Raw genomic sequence first — 16,339 nt, 5'->3', positions numbered from 1 at the left:
AGCCTTTTTCCCAGAACTAGGCTTTAGCTTGTCATCGATGTAATTTTATACTTATCAGATTTCCTGTGTCTTCACTGAGAAGACATTAGGAAATTACCATTCTGAGGTGTCTTTTGAAGCAGGCAGGTCAGAAATCCTAGGTAACGTAGTGTCAGATTCTCCAAATGTTCTAGATCTATCCAACAAACTAGATTTAAATAAATTACTTGGTTCAGGTGGTAGCCATCCAACAGTGTCGAGAGTGCTAGAACAACATTCCGGTTCTCATAGCCAATATGTGCACCCTCTTTGTTGTGAATGTCCATTGTGCCCAATCCCTTGCTGGTGTGTTATCTGTCCAGATGGTACAGTGTGCCTGCTCTCACTTCTGTACTGGCCACATGGGAAACCTGTCTATATCCTCTGGAGATGAAGGCTATGCCTGTGAGAAGAAGGGATGTTTTGTGAATAGATGAGATTTCTCAAGGGGGAAAATACTTGAAAACCCTCAGATATTGTCCTTTTATATTTTCAAAGGCTGTATCAAAGTTGAAGTCATCTTGGAATTAAGGATGCAGTGTATCATTTTGAAAAGAAAGAAATAATTTTATAGATGGAAGGGATCGATGCTTGAATTTGTGGGTGAGCAAATGGAGGCACAAGGAGGTGATGGGATTAGCTGCAGCTTACACATGTAGTGACAGAGCAGGCATTAGAATCTATCTGCCTTAAAGACCACAAATAATGGCCTGAGGATAAAGATTTCTCCTCTGCTTGGAGGTGTGTAAACAGTGGGGTCCCTCAGGTCTTATTTACATAATTGATCCAAAAGAAGGTGCACACAGTGGAATTTCTAGGTTTACAGTTGACAGTAAGCTCTTCTGAATTATGAAATCTCTAACCAATGGGGATTTACTCCAGGGAAACCATACTAGGATATGTTAGTCATCAAAAGATTTGCAGGTGAGTTTCTTTGTGGACAAATATAAGGTCAGGTATTAATCTTGGACCTGTCGTAGGATGGTATTTTGCTGGGAAAACCCAGGGAAGGGCTTCGAAAATACTTCTGTAATGTCGTCCCAACTTGCTGTTGCAGATTCAAAAGGACAGGAAATGCTAAGCTTCATCAAAAAGATTTTGGAAACAAAATAGAAAATACAGTATTAAGTTTCTACTGTGCTCTCTTCATAGCATGGACACCTGACTTTAGGAAGGACACCAGGGCTGGTTGACCAATGTAATGGTATATATGTAGAAAGTATAGACATTCCTGCTAGAGGGAAGCTCCATGAGCACAGGGCCTTGCCCATCTGTTTTCTGATAAAAATCTTAAGATTTTTAGTATCTGGAAAGAAGACAGCTGGGAGGAGACATTATTGAAGCCCATAAAACCACTACGATAGGGACAGAGGAAACCTGGATTATTCACCTAATCCCAGCAAATTAGAATGTGGTATTTCAGTTGCCTGCTTCCTTGTCTTACAGGTTCCAGTGCTCTGTCACTGTGGTAAAGGCATAATAATATACCTGTCTTGTTCTCCACTAATTTCCTAGTGCTCCTCACGTGTCAGGCCCTCCATCCATACTTGTTGCCTGAAGGAATGCATAAAGAGGTATACCTTAAAGCCTTATAAGACATCAATTCAGGATGAATGCAAAAAAATATGGTACCAGTTTTTCGAAACTCTGGCTGCCATCAAAATCAGTCTGGGGAATATTTTAAAGTTACACAGCCCAGACCCTCCTCCATTCCTGTTGAATCAGAATCTCTGGGAGTGGAAGTTCATTTTGAAAAGAGTCTTTCTTGCCCACAAGGGAGTCTGATGTGCAGCCAAGACTGAGAGCCATCATCTTACATAGTTGTACACAAAGGCTGGGGTCTGAGTGAAGATGTTTTCCAAAAGGTTTTGAAACATCTGTGGCTGAGCAGCCCACAATTTGTTATTAAGACAAACAAGGAGCTTTAAGGATACATCTGTATCCTTGGAAGGTGATGACCAAGACAGCGGATGGTCCACAGTGTGGCCCTTGGTGCCTCCATGAAATACTGCATCCTGGAGTGGATAGCATGATGGGGCCAACTCGCAATCCGTTCTTGAACAGTCTTTTCTAGAGTGGGTGCACAGTTTTGTTAGCCTGTGGAAAAATAAGAAGACAATGCAGCAATCTTTTCCATTTTAATTTTAGTGCTAAGTTTATTCAATTTGAAGGGGCTTTTTATTAAAAAAAGACTTGGGTTGTCCTACTTTGAGGAGTTAATATTTTTTTTCCTTTTATGAAAGGATAGTGATGGTTTGCTTTTTGTTGTCACTTCTTGGTCATCTAAAACCTGGCAATTTTATGATAGTCTTCCTTTTGAAATTTTACTGGTCTAGGAAATCAAAAGTGTAGCAATTACCACTGCTCTGAGGTTTCCAAGATGTCTGTATCCTCCTCTTGACACCTGCTCTTGGGGAAGGCTCATATATATCGATGTTAGATTCCATTAGAACATTTCTTTTCTTAAAAACCTTTTTACTTTCCTCCTCTGCTTGCTGGGAATAGTTAGGAACATTGCCAAAGAAGGCTTCACTTCCCCAGCAACTCATAAATTTCGCTGCTAAATCTCAGCATCAAGAGATCACCAACACTGCAATGAATTGTACAAAGCAGGGAGAAGAAAGGAAGTGCAGACAACCCTTCTCTCTGAAGGATATTGACCACCAGGAAGCCGTCTCTCTAGATCTCACACCATGGACACAGGACTGTTTCATGGCCATCACATTGTGTATGAAATGCCATCAGTCAAAATTCTCTTCACGGATTGTTCCCAACCCAGTTCTAAGAGATGTTTGAAAATTAAAATTCTTTGGAAAATGGCTCCCATGGTGCTTGCAATGGCACCCTACTGAATAAGCTTTTAAAATCAGTTTATTATATATAACTAGTTTTTTTAAACTTAACTGGTCAGGAAGTAATTGGACACTTTATGGAATACTCAAAGTTAACAATAATAGCTATTTATTAGGCATTGACTGATTGTCCAAACCTATGCCCCTGGAATTTACATGCATTCTCATTTAATCCTCAGAACAGTCCTGACTGGGAGGTGGATTTATTCCTACTTTACAGATGAGGTAACTGAGGCTTGAGAGGTTATGTGATTTGCAGAAAAATCATGCAGAAGTGATGGAGGTGGAACAGTAGTCTTGTTTATTCCAAAGCCTATTCTCTTATCTACTGTTCGCGTTTCTCTTAGATTTCTTCGTATTCATTTTATAATACCTATTAATATCTCTTTAAAAAAACAAAAATGAGAGTCAGATTTTGAGGTATAGAGGGACCTGACAACTCATCTAATTTGTGCTCCTCATTTATGGATCAGCTCTGAAAGGTGAGAACCCAGCTGTGAAGAGTAGAGCTGTGCTGGCACCCAGGTCTTCAATGTTCTCATCAGCCCACAGCGGTTTTAGAAAATATCAACCTGTTGGTAAAACCACTTGCGTGAAAGTTTATCCTAGAATTGAGAGAGTAGTTTAAAACCACTTGTTTTGGTGCTTTCTCTAGCCCTATTCTCTTTTGTCACCAGTATTGGTGATAGAATGCCACTTGTAATAACACACGTTAAGCACCCTCCTCCCAATTAGATCTGACCTTACAATAACTACTGTACACAAATATTAAAGATGTAGCTAATATTTGTTAAGGTGTTATATCCAAATACTTGCTGACTAAATGCTATATGCAATTAGGAACAAGTAATCATGATCCATCTTCTCTCAAACTGCTAAGGTAGAAAGTTTAACATAATGAATCTACTCTACTGAAATGATCACACTTGTCTGTTTTACTTGGAGGTTTATTATGCTCAAGTGTGATCATTTCAGTAGAGTAGATTCATTATGTTAAACTTTCTACCTTAGCAGTTTTATTTTTCGTATTAACATGAGCCATTAATGAGGTACAAATTGGGAAATGGTCTGCAGTGTTACACAGCTTGCACAAGTGCTCCCCCTTCCTATACACACTCGTACGGAGAGAGACTTTCCTCTTTCTTTAACTTGGTTCTTTTCAAATATTTTTCTATTGTGGAATGTTTTCCTTTTTGCTTAGTTTTATGTTCTTTTCCTTATACATTATTTGTACCTGGAAAATTCTGTACCAAACAGAAACTTTATAATTACATCTGTAATTTCTGCACTAACCAAAGAGAGAGAGAGCGAGAGAGAGAGTTGGAGACTAGCTATGGCCTGGGGGTCTCCAGCAAAGACCAAACAAGGCCTCCTGTGAGATGATTTATGGCAGCTGGGACTCAGCCTCAGGGAGGGTGATCAGGAGGGAGTGGGGGGTGGACCTGGGCTCAACTAGAAAATGCAGGTCCTGTCTAAAGGGGTCTGCTTAGCAGATCTATTCAGCAGCCAATTGTTGCCATATGGGAATGTGGGCCAATCTTGCCAGATCTTCTGATTTTTCACTGTAAGTCAGAAATCTGGATTATTACTTAAATATCTCCTGATTTTAAAGATTGGCTAACTCAACATTTTAAATAAGAACTTCTTGCCGACCAAACAAAATAGCTTTGTGGGCTGGATACGGCCCACGAGCTTAGGCCCTTAGAGGTAGATAGCCCTTTTGTGGCCCAATAAACAGAAGCATAGGATTTGAATAAAAGCACAGGACACTTTTAATATCAGTTTAAGTGGAAACAAATCAAAACTTGATTTCATTGTTTTATGCTTCTCTCCCCACCCCAAGTAGAACAAAACAAAACAAAAGCCCCATACTTGTAATGGTAACAGTTTCTGCCCTTTAAATTTGGTCTGGAGTGGGTGCATTTGAAGATTGTCCTGTCTGAGGAGTTGTAGATTCAGGGAGAAACATGTAGAGTTTGAGAGTGAAGCAGCTAGAAGATGATAACAGGTATGGGGGCGGGGCAGGAGGCGCAGTAATAAGAATGAAGGGTAAGTGCCACTTGGATGTGAAGAATGGAGCTTGGAGGTGAAGAATGAGGTCATCTACCCCAGAAGATGAGGGAAGAGGAAGATTTATTTATATCTTAAAATTGTTTGGGGGACAATAGGGAAGAGAGGGAGAAAAAAGAGGAGTCCTTACATGAGAAAGGGAAAATTATGACTGGATAAATATTTAGAAATAGTGCAGAATCTATGTGGGTGGGCAGGATGCTATTAGTTTGCCATACCCAGTGTGTGCACGTTCATTTGTGTTATGGCTCCTGCAAAAGGAGAATTGGCATGAAAAGGAGGGGAACGTGTTTATGTCAGAACTGAGAATATGGAGTGAGGGAAAGAAGAGGGGAGCACAGAACAGCCAATAGCAAAAAGCCAGAAAGCTGGAAAAGGTTTGCATTGTAGAATGTTGGCTATGTTCGAGGAGAAACCAACAATTTTTTTTCCCAAACCACAGCATTGACTAAGGGGGTATGCATGGCAGCCCCCAGTTCCCAGATGCCTCTGGACACCAGCTTGTTTTGCTTGTGGAGTGCTGGTGTGCTCAGCGCCTCTTGCAGCAGCTCCCAGAGTCCTTTGTGTGAGGTTCAGGGCTCCATGGCTGGGCTGCATCTGCCCCATCAGGCATGCTGCTCGGAGAATGGTGTAGGCTGAATGGAGAGGGGTTTGAGCCCCTCTCCTTGACTGGGTGCCCCTGTGCAGGATGGGACCCCAGGCCTGTGTTGTCACCCAACTAGGGCTCCTGTCCTGACTTTTATCTGCTCTTCTGGGGAAAATCCTTGTATCATTGGAGTATAATTTGTTGTACATACGTCCTCTCTGAAAGAGAAGGGAGGTGGTATTTTAGTAGATCTCTATCACCAGCTGAGTCGAGACTCTAGCCTGAGAGGGGATTTTTAAAAGCATTTTTCTCTTAATCATCCCAAGTATAGCACATTGTTCCTGGAATTTCAGCATTTTCTGGGAAAGAAACCTTTTGATTCATCAGCAGGTTTTATTCAGTATTAGGGCTGTCATCCCTGTGTGACCTGAACCTTGTCTTTCTCAACTGGTGTAACTTTAAATTTTTAACACTTCAGTTGCTTTCAGAATAAAAAGCACATTTTAAAAATGCACCCCACATTAGTTGGTTTAATGCAATGAGGGTCTTTGTTTTTTGCTCATTATGGAAGCCAGTTTGTAGTATTGGGAGAATGGGTACGGATTTCCTTGCACTGTTGCTGGGAAGAAGAAAAATTCTTAGAATTCCACTGTTTGTTCTTCCAGAGACTCTAGTCCACAGATGGAAATCATGGAAGGTCCTATCAGGAAGCGAAACTTGTAAATAATCTTTATGCTGGTTTGGCACATTATGGATCAGCGAATTGTACAAGAAGACTTCTTTCACATTTTTATAAAGATGCACTTGAGAAAAGAACACAATCCTAGAAACTAACCTATTCTGGAAATAATAATAGGGAACACTTAACGTGGTACTCACGCATGCCTGACACTGTGTGGAGCACTTTATGTATGTTAGCTCATCGACTCCTCACAGCGTCCCATTTTGTAGCAGAGGACACCAAGGCCCAGGTGCCCAGTCTGACTGCACTTCCCCATCACTGTGAGCATCACCGGGAGCAGCCAAGGAACTCAAGCCCACATAGCTAGAAGTGGGAGAGCTGTGATTTGAACCCAGGCAGTCATGGCTTCAGGATCTGTGCTTCTGAGGACCGCATTATTGCCTCTGGTATTTTCTCACAACAAGGATCACAGATTTGTTTTAGAGAGTCTTTTGCTTTCCACATCACCTCAGCTTTAAACTCAGGATCAGGGTTTGATTAAAAAAAAGAAAGGAAATTATACTCCTTCCCTAATACCTCCTCCCCAAACCAAAAAAACAGGCAAAATTATGGGAAGACAGTTTCCATCCAGGAAGAGAAAGCTAAAGGGGCTTCCTGGAATGCTGTGCTAGAATGCTGGCCTGGTCACTCTCAGGGCTGCAGTTGAGGCCGTGTGCTGTGACAGTCCTTACTATGGGCACTACATTGTTTTTAGGAGCAAAAAAACTATTTTAGCTTGACAGCTAGTGGATTTGGTGAGTTGAGAACATTTTTAAAATTACTTTTCACACTTACTGTAGGGCAATGGGAAGGACCAAAGATTTGGAGTCTAGAAGACTTGAGTTCTGGTCCTGGCACTCTCTTCTGCTGTCTGTATGACGTTGAATATGTCAAGACTTAGGTTTTATCCACTGTAAATGGTGGAGGAGACAATAACAGCAATATGATTGGTTTGGAGAGGAGAAGAATCTGTTAGATATGACAATATTTTATTAACCACAATAGCCATGTGTGTCAGGCAGTGCGTGGACCAGCGTGTCCTCTGTGAGTCTTGGGCGTCCTTTTCCCTGGGTGAGTGGTGAGGCGGATGCTTGAGAGAGTTGGGGAAGGTGTGCCTTGATCTGAGCCTCTTTCCTTTTCTGTTCTCTCCTTACCTGTGTTATAGTGTGGACCGTGGTGCGGGTGTCGACTCAGTTTCTGGCCTGAACTCCTTTTCTTGGTTTTTCCCCCTCCTACTTTGGGCTCGCCTCCAGTTTGCCTACAAAGTACTGTTTGTTGTAAGGGTGAAGCGGGCGATTCTCTGGGCAGCGACGCTGTGGCTGCAGGCAGTTACTGTAGTCCAAAGCAAAAAGCCAAGCTGGAGTAGGAGGGACACTGACGGGGCTTGTTAGTTAGAATTTTGTACGAAAGGAAGGGGAGTAAGAGATGACTTCTCAATAGAAATATTATGAAATGCCCTTCATAACAGAACAAAATTGGGTAAGGAGAAAGGGCTTTAAGAAATCACTGCTTATTACTTTGAAAGCAAATGCTTTTTTTTAGTTTTAATGAAAACAAATGCTTTTTGAGCACTTACTGTATCTGCAGTGCATTCTAGTACGATAGGAAATAAATTAGTAATAAAAACAGCTGTCGTTTTGGTGCATTTTAGGTGGTCCACTTTGGGCTCCCTTTTCATGTTTTATCCTCACATCAGTTATGAAGGCAGGTATCTTTTTTTTTTTGTCCCTTTTCAAAGATCATAAAATTGAGGCTCAATGTGTTTAAATAACCTACCGAGGGTTGCAGTGCTAGTAGGTAATTGGAAGAACTTCAGTTTGAGCCTAGGTGTGTCTTTCATCCACAGTCGGAAACGTGAGTAAGATACACCCTGCATTCGGGGGGAGACCAGCCTGTAAACAGTTGAGTATAAGTCAGCACGGAGTGCAGCGTATGCTGTAATTCCTGCACGAGCTAAATGCTTTTGACCTTCTCTCAGAGGAAGGAGAGGCTGATTTTGACTGGAAAGATCAGGGAAGATTTCGCAAAGGAAAATGACAAGCGGGGCCTTGAAGGATGAGAAAGATGGTGACTGGTAGGGAAAGAGTGGGAGAGCTGAGGGCACATTGGGGCAGCCAAGTATGGAGACGTGGAAGAAGTAGGTGATGTGTTTGGGGAAAGGTGCTGTGACAGAGTAAGAGATGCAGGAGGAAGGGAGGACAGGAAAGTAGTTTGGGACAGATTACAGAGGGCCTGGAGCGTCCGACTAAGGAGTTTGGACTTCATTCCGTTGCCTTTGAAGGTTACTCCATTAAAGGCTCTTGAGCAGGGAAATCATTTGCTCTCGTCCCTGACTCCAGTGACTGTGGTGGTATAGTGAGGAAGAGTAGAGTGTCTGCAGCAGAGGGCCCCAGCCGGGCTGCACCTTAGGGTCACCTGGGCGTTTCCTAAAGGTACAAACTCTGAGAACAGCCTCCCCACCCCAGTGACTCTGATGCTGTGGATCTGGGGTGGGGCCTGGGAAATTGTGTTTAAAAGGCCCTGCATGTGACTCTGAGTGCAGCCAGTGGAAGGAATAGGACATCTTGGAGAGGGTTCTGGGCTGAGGCTAATTGTGGGTTTGTCATTGTGTGGATGATTTTTAAACCATGGGGTGGGGACCAATAATCACACCTTGGGGAGGATCTGTCTATTTGGTTTTATGCTTTGCTTTTTATTCTCTATAAATATTAAATAATAATCTCAGATCATCGTCATTTTCATATAAATTTTCCCATTCATATCTAGAATGTAGTATGGCTCTAATCTTTATGTCTTTGTGCTATATTTCCCTTATTTTTGTTTATTTAGAAGGAAATGCAATTTGTAGGGTTTCCTTGGTGACTGCCTCTTCATCATAGAGCTCAGGCTCTATGAGAGACCATCGATGAACAGTCACCAAGGAAATCCTACGTATTCCATTCTAAATAAACAAACAAACAAAAAAAGATGGTTACAGAGCTAAAAGTTCAGTTCTTCAATCTCTTAGGAGTTGAATGAAATGATGCTCACTTGCACATTTCCTGGGACCCAGCCCAAATTTAGACTATTTTTTCCAAATGTTACAGACCTCTCTTACTCCCATTTCTTGAGTTCTAAATCAACTACTGACTTTCAAAGTATAATTTTTGCTGGGAAGGCAAACACTTCTACCAAGGGAGAAGTGATTTCTCAACATTAAAGAAATTAGAAATTATAATTTATGCTTAAAAAAATAATGTTAGTCCAAGTTTTAGCTCTCTTCTCTCTTCCTTCTCCACTGTTCTTTATTCTGTTGTATGTTTGCAAACCATTCTCATGACCTTCTGCCTGTGCGGCATATTTGTAGTGGGGCCAGATTATACATACACCACTGATTTTTTCATCTGACCTCTAAATTCAGCCTTTGAGCCTCTTGATTTCTTTGAGTTTTGCTAACAAAGTCTTCTTGTTGAAAGGAATATTATTTCCCATGAAACTTTACTGGTGGCGTATGAAATAATAAGATCATACTTCCTAAAGTTCAGACCTAAGGTCCTAGAATTTTAAACATATCAAGCTTACTATTGCTTACTTTATTTACTTATTTACTTATTGCTTGCTTTACTTTATTTACTACTGCTTGACTTTGCACAGTCTTGGCATTTCGGGTCTAGAGGCGGTTCCTAGCCATTGGGCATCTTGGCCCCTCCCTGAAAATTAAAGGGATCTCAAAAATGAAACCGAACTTCTTGTTTTCCTTTACCTCTCTGTTAATTTAACTAAGTCAAATGGCTTGCCCTCATTTGCCCTTTTCATACCTCCCAGATTAATGTTATGTGCAAATTTGATTATAACAGTGTATAATTTCTGTTACGTTTACATACACATTGAATGCTGTTCTCTGTGGTTCTTTCCTTCATCATACTAGTAGATAGATCCAGGCTTTTTCTTTCTAGCCTGCTTAATTCCTGTGTAGTTCTTGTAGCCACATAAGTTTCAGTTGATTTAGTGACCCTGATTTCATGAGACACTGTATCAAATGCTTCTCCAAGATCAAAGTACACGGGATTCATTGCATTCCTTTCTCTTGCTAATTCACTTGTGCTGTAGCCAGATAGTCCTGGAGCCTTGCAATCCAGGATTCTGGTCAAGGTGAGGAAGCAGCCCTTCTTCTTGGCTTTTCCATTCTGCAAATATCTTTTCAATATTCATTATTCAGCAACCATGTAGCAGGCTCTGCATCCTTGACCCCCTGCAACCAGTGGTTACATTCTTGTTGCAAAAAGGAAAACTTCTGAGCCTTTCACACTGCTCCTTCTGCCATATCCATGGGATAGTCCCCGTGAACTTTCATGCTGGAGAAAGCAAGCCCAATCCAACTGTGCCCTGTCGGTAGTAAAATGTGTTGGTTGAAAGTAGACTCTGTGGCCAGCCAGGCTGCCCAAGTTCTGGTATTTGCTAGCAGTGTTATTTTGGGCAAATTATTTAATATCTCTGTGTCTGTTTCCTGATCTGCACTATGGAGGTAATGGTAATTCCTGCCTCATAGCATTGTTGTCAGGAATAATTGAGTCAATGCATGTAAAGTGGTTGGAATTCGTTTAGCTAGGTTTAGTTTAATAGTTGATGAATAATCTGTCAAAAGTTTATAATAACGTTTCTGGATTTTCCAGGCACTTTGTTTCTCTTTCATGCTATTTGCCTTAGTCATTCCATTGCAGGCAAAGGAAAGGAAAGGAAAAATCAAACTACCCGATTTTGCCATCCTCAATTATTCATAAACTGCTTTTCTTCTTCAGGTCTTCCTTACAGTAGGTAATTGATAATTGATATGTTCCTTAGACAGTGATGTGTGTAGCTTATTCTCTTTCAGCGCGTATATTTTGCTACCTTCTGATGTGTTGTGCAGATGCTTATATATTTTTAAGTCCTTTTTAAGACCATAATTCTCTTAGTCATGAACATTATGTTTATTTGATTCGTTAGGACCAATCCATTTAAGTTGTTGGATTTTTAATGTATATATTTTAATGGATGCCCAAAGAGAATTAAAAAATATTTTTTTAAATAAGGAAGCAGAAACACCCACCACAGAAGATGAATAGACAAAACATGCCTTCCAAAGAAAAATGTTGCATAGGACAGTGTTTAGTCTACACAATAGACATCACCATCAGCAGTCAGTAAATAACCCAAGGCTGCTCGTTGCTGGCAGTCTATGTTGGACGCATTTTGAATGCTCTTAACTTATGTACAGGTATTTGCATTTAGTCAAACTTTTGTGGTTTCTTGCTATTCTTTCATATTTATGCCCACTAAATCACAGTACATCAGTCAGTATGGCCCACTTTACACATATATTTGCATACTAACTGAAGAATGAGAGAGAAGACTTGGAAAACATGTATTAAGATTTTGTCCATCACAGTTTCACCAGTGGATCTGCCTTGTTTATATTTTATAAAATAATATTCAGCTGCAGCGCAAGAGCATATTTAACTTAATTTATACTGACTTATATTGTTGGGGCTTAAAATCAGTTGGGCTGTTGCAAAACACAAGTTTAGAGTTTACACTTTACAAAAATTTGGCAAGGTGATAAAGTGACATGCAGTTGAGAGAGAACATTACAAGTTGTGTTTTAAAAGTGAGATTCTTCTGAGTAAAGAATGTGTAGCACAGAATAATAAATCCACAGCCAAAGTGCACCCACTCATTTCTCTTCAGTTAAAAGGAGGAAGAACAGACGGGGTGAATTTTAGCTCTATTACCTACTGCTTTGAGAAAATGACTTAACATCTGTGAGCTCCACTTCTAACACCGTGATAAAGACTCCTTCCTGCACAGGCAGTTCTGAGAATTCAGTCAGGCAGGGCACGTGAGGGTCCTATGTAAATGTTGCTAATTCTGTGCGACGTGGGTGAGTTCATATGTGTGTGTTTGGAAGCTGAGGAAACTGAATCACCGAGCTGAGGGACTTACAGCTCAGGCCTGTAGCTACCCTGGCCCATGTTTCTTACTCTCGCTGGGTCTTCCAAGTCATGCTGTGGGCTGCTGTAAGTAGCTTTCCTTCTCTCCTTGCTCAAAACCAGGAAACTCTGTGCCCAGGAGGGAGTGTAAGCCATCTTGCAGGCAGATTTTTTAAAAAGATGATTTGCACCTTCTTGCTACATTTTTTCCATGAAATGACACTCTGGCTCATTGAAGATGGCTAACAACCCTCTGTGAGTAAATGCCAATCAAGCCAGCCAGTTGGCTCTGAGGACATCTTCCTTGAAAGCCAGGGCCCAGGTTTTGCAGAGGCCAGAAGGTGAGTGTGAGTGCCAGAGACCTCCTTCACAGAAAAGCCTGTTGATTGTGCTACCCTGGAGGTGAAGACAGAGACAGGGACACGGATGTGAAGGCTGCTGGTACAGAGGCAATCTCTTAGGTAACCAGACAGCTTGTCATTTTCTTATTCTTGTTTGCAAAATTCAGCTATAATAATGGCCAAGCATCCTCATAGAGAGAAATCTTGTGAGAAACGTTAACTACCAAAGTAAGGTCTTTCTCTTTTAAGATGAAGAAAAATAAACAGCATCGTTCTTAGGTGTGAGTTTATCACTTTCTCCTCCACACCCATTAGTCCTCAGAAAAGCTATCTCTTGTCCATTACTTTGGAGCCTCTAAAATGGCTTTCACAATGTCACTCTCTTCATCCATGGACTGTAGTACTTAGGGAGTGGAGATTTTCAAAGTCAACCCCCAAAATTCTTTCAAAATTAATTTGCCCTTTTGTGGCATTATTTGTGCCTACATGGGAGCATATTTTTGCTCATCTTATGAGATTGTGATTTCCATATTGTTTTTCCTACTCAACAGCATTAAGGAAGAAACACTTCTCTATGAAAAGCAGAAGGGGCAAGAGAATAGCTGAGCCATGGGAAAGTACGACAATGCTCACGCCTTGTGGTTTTTAGGAACGTCAGGAACTGATGTCATCTTAGGAGTGTTGTATTATTTGACCTATGAACTTTGGGATCCATACATGTTAATTTTAAGCATGTTTCCTTTGCTCTTTCTTAAGAATTTTATTTTTTTTCCAGAGTTTTTCCTCCTAGGCTCTTGGAGTTATAATGAGTAACAGAAATGAAGGTAGGGTAACAAAAGGTATTTTAAAATAGAATTGGATGTAAAAACATGGTAATTATTGACAGGGTTTTTTAAATGAGAGAAGGGAGAGAAGTTTTGAGCTGAATGCCCTCCTTCCCTCCCACCAGGTTCTTTGTGGGAAAGAAATGGCAGTGCTTTGGGAAGAAGCATTACGTTTGTGAAAGGAGATGAAGAGTTGACAGGTGCAGGGTAAGCAAGGGACAGAGAGAAGGGAAAAGCTGGCAGCAGAGGCAGAGCTGGACCCTAAAACGATGCTAAGACCCCTCAAGAAGTTGTTAGTAATGAGCCCTCATTCAACTGTGTGTGCCTGAAGGATAGGAATGGTCTCAGCCTTGCCCAGCCACTGCCCTCACGCTTGGACTGCCCTTGCCTGACATTCACTCTCCAACTCCAGAGTGTGTGCTGCTTTGTGAGGTGGTGGGGAAGGGCAAGTGGGATGTGGTTCATCTGGAGGCAAGACGGAACCACTCACTGTCTCCCTCACTCTCTCTGCGTGTGTCTGGGGTCTCACATTGCCCATTTTTAATCACCGTTCAGTATATGCTGTTTCTTGGCTTGTCAGGATAGTAGCAGCAAGCTACTGACAGGTGAGTGTGAACTAAGTGCTAAAGCAGAAGGAAATGGAAAATGAGAGGATTTCTACGGTTTCACTAAGTTGAGGCCATGCATATTTCTTTTTCTCCTTAAAAAGGCCCGGATAGAGAAAAAGAGTTCAGGGAACAAGTGTTAGCTGATTAGGTTCTGAACTGGACAGACTTTGTACCTTGACATATGAGTTGCTATCCCAGAACCTTTTGAACTTTTGCCACCAAGTAATTCTGAAAAGGCTGACAGAGCCAGTAGTAGATAACTGAAAAGGGCACAGTGTCCTCTGCTCAAGTATTCAAGGTACATATTATTCAGATGGATAAGGAACCTAGCTAGTTCAACAGAGTAATAGCATGTAAATTGCAGGGTCATTTGGAGATGAAGGAATGGATCACAGATGGTCACTGTGCTTGATTTTTCTCCCGGAATTCACTATGGTTTTGAAAATTAGCAGTGTGTAGAGGAAATAGCCCAGATTTTACACTTAGGAAAGACCTATTATTCAACTCTCCATTTGACCGCTTTCTAGCTGAGACACTGGGACAGTTACTTGGCTTCACTGACCCTGTTTCCTCAATTGGGAATATGAGCATAGGACTTTTGCAGATCTGTTGGGGAACGTTAAGACCAAGAGGAGATTGAAATGAGATGCCGTCTAGCACTGAGTAGGAGCTTAATGTCAGTCAGTTTCTTTGTACTTCAGTCAAAATTTAGCTTTTAGTGAAGAATAAACATCCTTTATAGTCTGTTCTCCATATCGAGTTTTGAAACATGAATAAATTTTATTTAAGTCATCAGCTCGATGATAAAAGAACTGTTTATCAGAGACAGTCCTATAAGTGCCATGTAACTGGATAGATTTGTGGCAAGGGCAGGCAGGGTACAGATGGAGCAGTCCACACCTGGAAGCCCAGAAACCCGGCACTGAACACATATGTGAACTCCTAGAGCTGGCACACTCTGCATGTGGCAGATTCTTAAACCATCTGTTCATTATTTTTTAAACACTACCCTGAAGTTCGCCTAAGTCAGAGGGTAACAAAATGAACATAAACCTAGAACTTTGGAACTGCTCTGTGGTTCATACACAGAGAGAAATACTGAATTGTTTTTTCGAGGAATGCACTTACACGATTATCTTTCGTGTGGAATTGGTGTATATAAACGTTAGGAGACTGTGAGGCTGAGGAGCCCAGTAGAGAGAGAGCCTAGGAACCCGGAATACTTTTTTTTCCTTTGCAGTTCGTGGCAGCTGTGTGCACGCTCTGTCTTTTGAGTCAGCGAGGCGCAAGACAAGTAATTTCCCATCCTGAGGCTCTTTAGGCTGCTGAGCTGTAGTGGATATACTGGGATGTGGCTCTTAACTTTAAATTTTTGCATAAATCCAGCCTCCACTCCCTTGGAAAGGCTGTCTTGTCTTTTACACCTTCTACAGGGGATTTTTTTCCGGGGCGGGGGCGGGGAGGCGAGGAAAGGAGGAAAAGGCAGGCAGACTGCACTCAGGGCCGGGAGGAAGCGCGGAGTCCATCGCCTTAGGTACAGAGGGGAGAACCCAGGCCGGAGCTGGAAACGGAAGGGCTGCGAGCGCGCGGGCGGGCGGCGAGGCCGCCGGCAGGGGGAGGCCCGCCGGCCGCGGGAGCCACCTCGCGGGAGGCGGCGTGGCGGGTCGCCGCCGGCCCGGGGGAGAGCGCCTGGTCCCGACCATGGCGATGCTGGCGGCGGTGCTTATGCAACCCGCAGCCCCCTCGTCCTCGCTCGCCGCGGGCTGCGTCCCTCCCTCCACACTGCCGACACTCGGATCTCTCTCGCTCTTTCTCTCCCCCGTGTTTTCAAACAGGAAGTGCACGGCTGTCTATAGCGTGCTGCCGGGTCCCAGGATGGAGGAGTGAAGAAGTCTCCGCGTCGCCGGTGCCAGCCTGCGGAGCCCGCCAGAAGCCGAGTCCCCGGAGAGCGCCCTGAGGGAGCAGGGTGGCTGCCTGGTCCAGGTGCGTGGGGCCGGGCTGTCACTGGCCGCCACCCCCAGTGTCGCTGAGCCTGATCGCTAGCTCCGCGCTGCAGCCTCACTTGCATGCTTCTTCTTGGTTGCGCCCCTTTACTGCTTTCTCCCCCAAGGTCTCTGCCAAGCTCTGTCGCTGCGCCTCCCGGGTGTGCTGAACCCGGGCGGGAGGGCTTGGGGCCGCGCGCTGCGCCCGCGGGACCTGCGCGAGCTTACCTTGGGTGGGAGCTGCTGGGTTGCCTGAGCCCGGGAGGCCTCCGGAGTCCTCAACTGCCCTCTCCACCCTCTCCTCCTCCTCCTCCTGCTGCCGCCTGAAGCGGCGGCTCTTTGTTCCTCCCTCTCCGGCCTGGAGTTATCTACATGTCTGTCGGGGAGGC

The 16,339-nt window shown here is 43.0% G+C and overlaps 1 protein-coding gene and 1 long non-coding RNA gene across 15 annotated transcripts in view; one reads left to right on the top strand and one right to left on the bottom strand.

Moving 5' to 3' along the window:
• The window catches only part of LRRC8D (leucine rich repeat containing 8 VRAC subunit D), a 109,159-nt gene that overhangs the window by 6,062 nt on the left and 86,758 nt on the right, over nucleotides 1-16,339 (top strand). For 9 of the 14 annotated variants that reach the window (XM_070592459.1, XM_070592464.1, XM_070592458.1 and 6 more), the window contains exon 2: nucleotides 15,804-15,951. The exons of 1 other annotated variant lie outside the window; for it this stretch is intronic. The gene's annotated coding sequence lies outside the window, so the exon portion shown is untranslated. Of the gene's footprint in view, nucleotides 1-14,283; nucleotides 15,503-15,803; nucleotides 15,952-16,339 lie in introns of those variants that run through there. 4 more of the 14 variants (XM_070592461.1, XM_008516080.2, XM_070592465.1 and 1 more) reach the window with 4 other exon arrangements.
• On the bottom strand, nucleotides 1,903-16,309 carry LOC139079163 (uncharacterized). Its single transcript, XR_011532515.1, has 2 exons — nucleotides 16,179-16,309; nucleotides 1,903-2,115 (listed from the first exon to the last, which is right to left on the bottom strand). It is a non-coding gene; the product is annotated as an uncharacterized lncRNA (long non-coding RNA).

The sequence above is a fragment of the Equus przewalskii genome, chromosome 24 (assembly GCF_037783145.1).
Source record: "Equus przewalskii isolate Varuska chromosome 24, EquPr2, whole genome shotgun sequence".
NCBI lineage: Eukaryota > Metazoa > Chordata > Mammalia > Perissodactyla > Equidae > Equus > Equus przewalskii.
The sequence above is the reverse complement of the archived record's forward strand: the minus strand, read 5'-3'. Positions and strand labels throughout refer to the sequence as shown.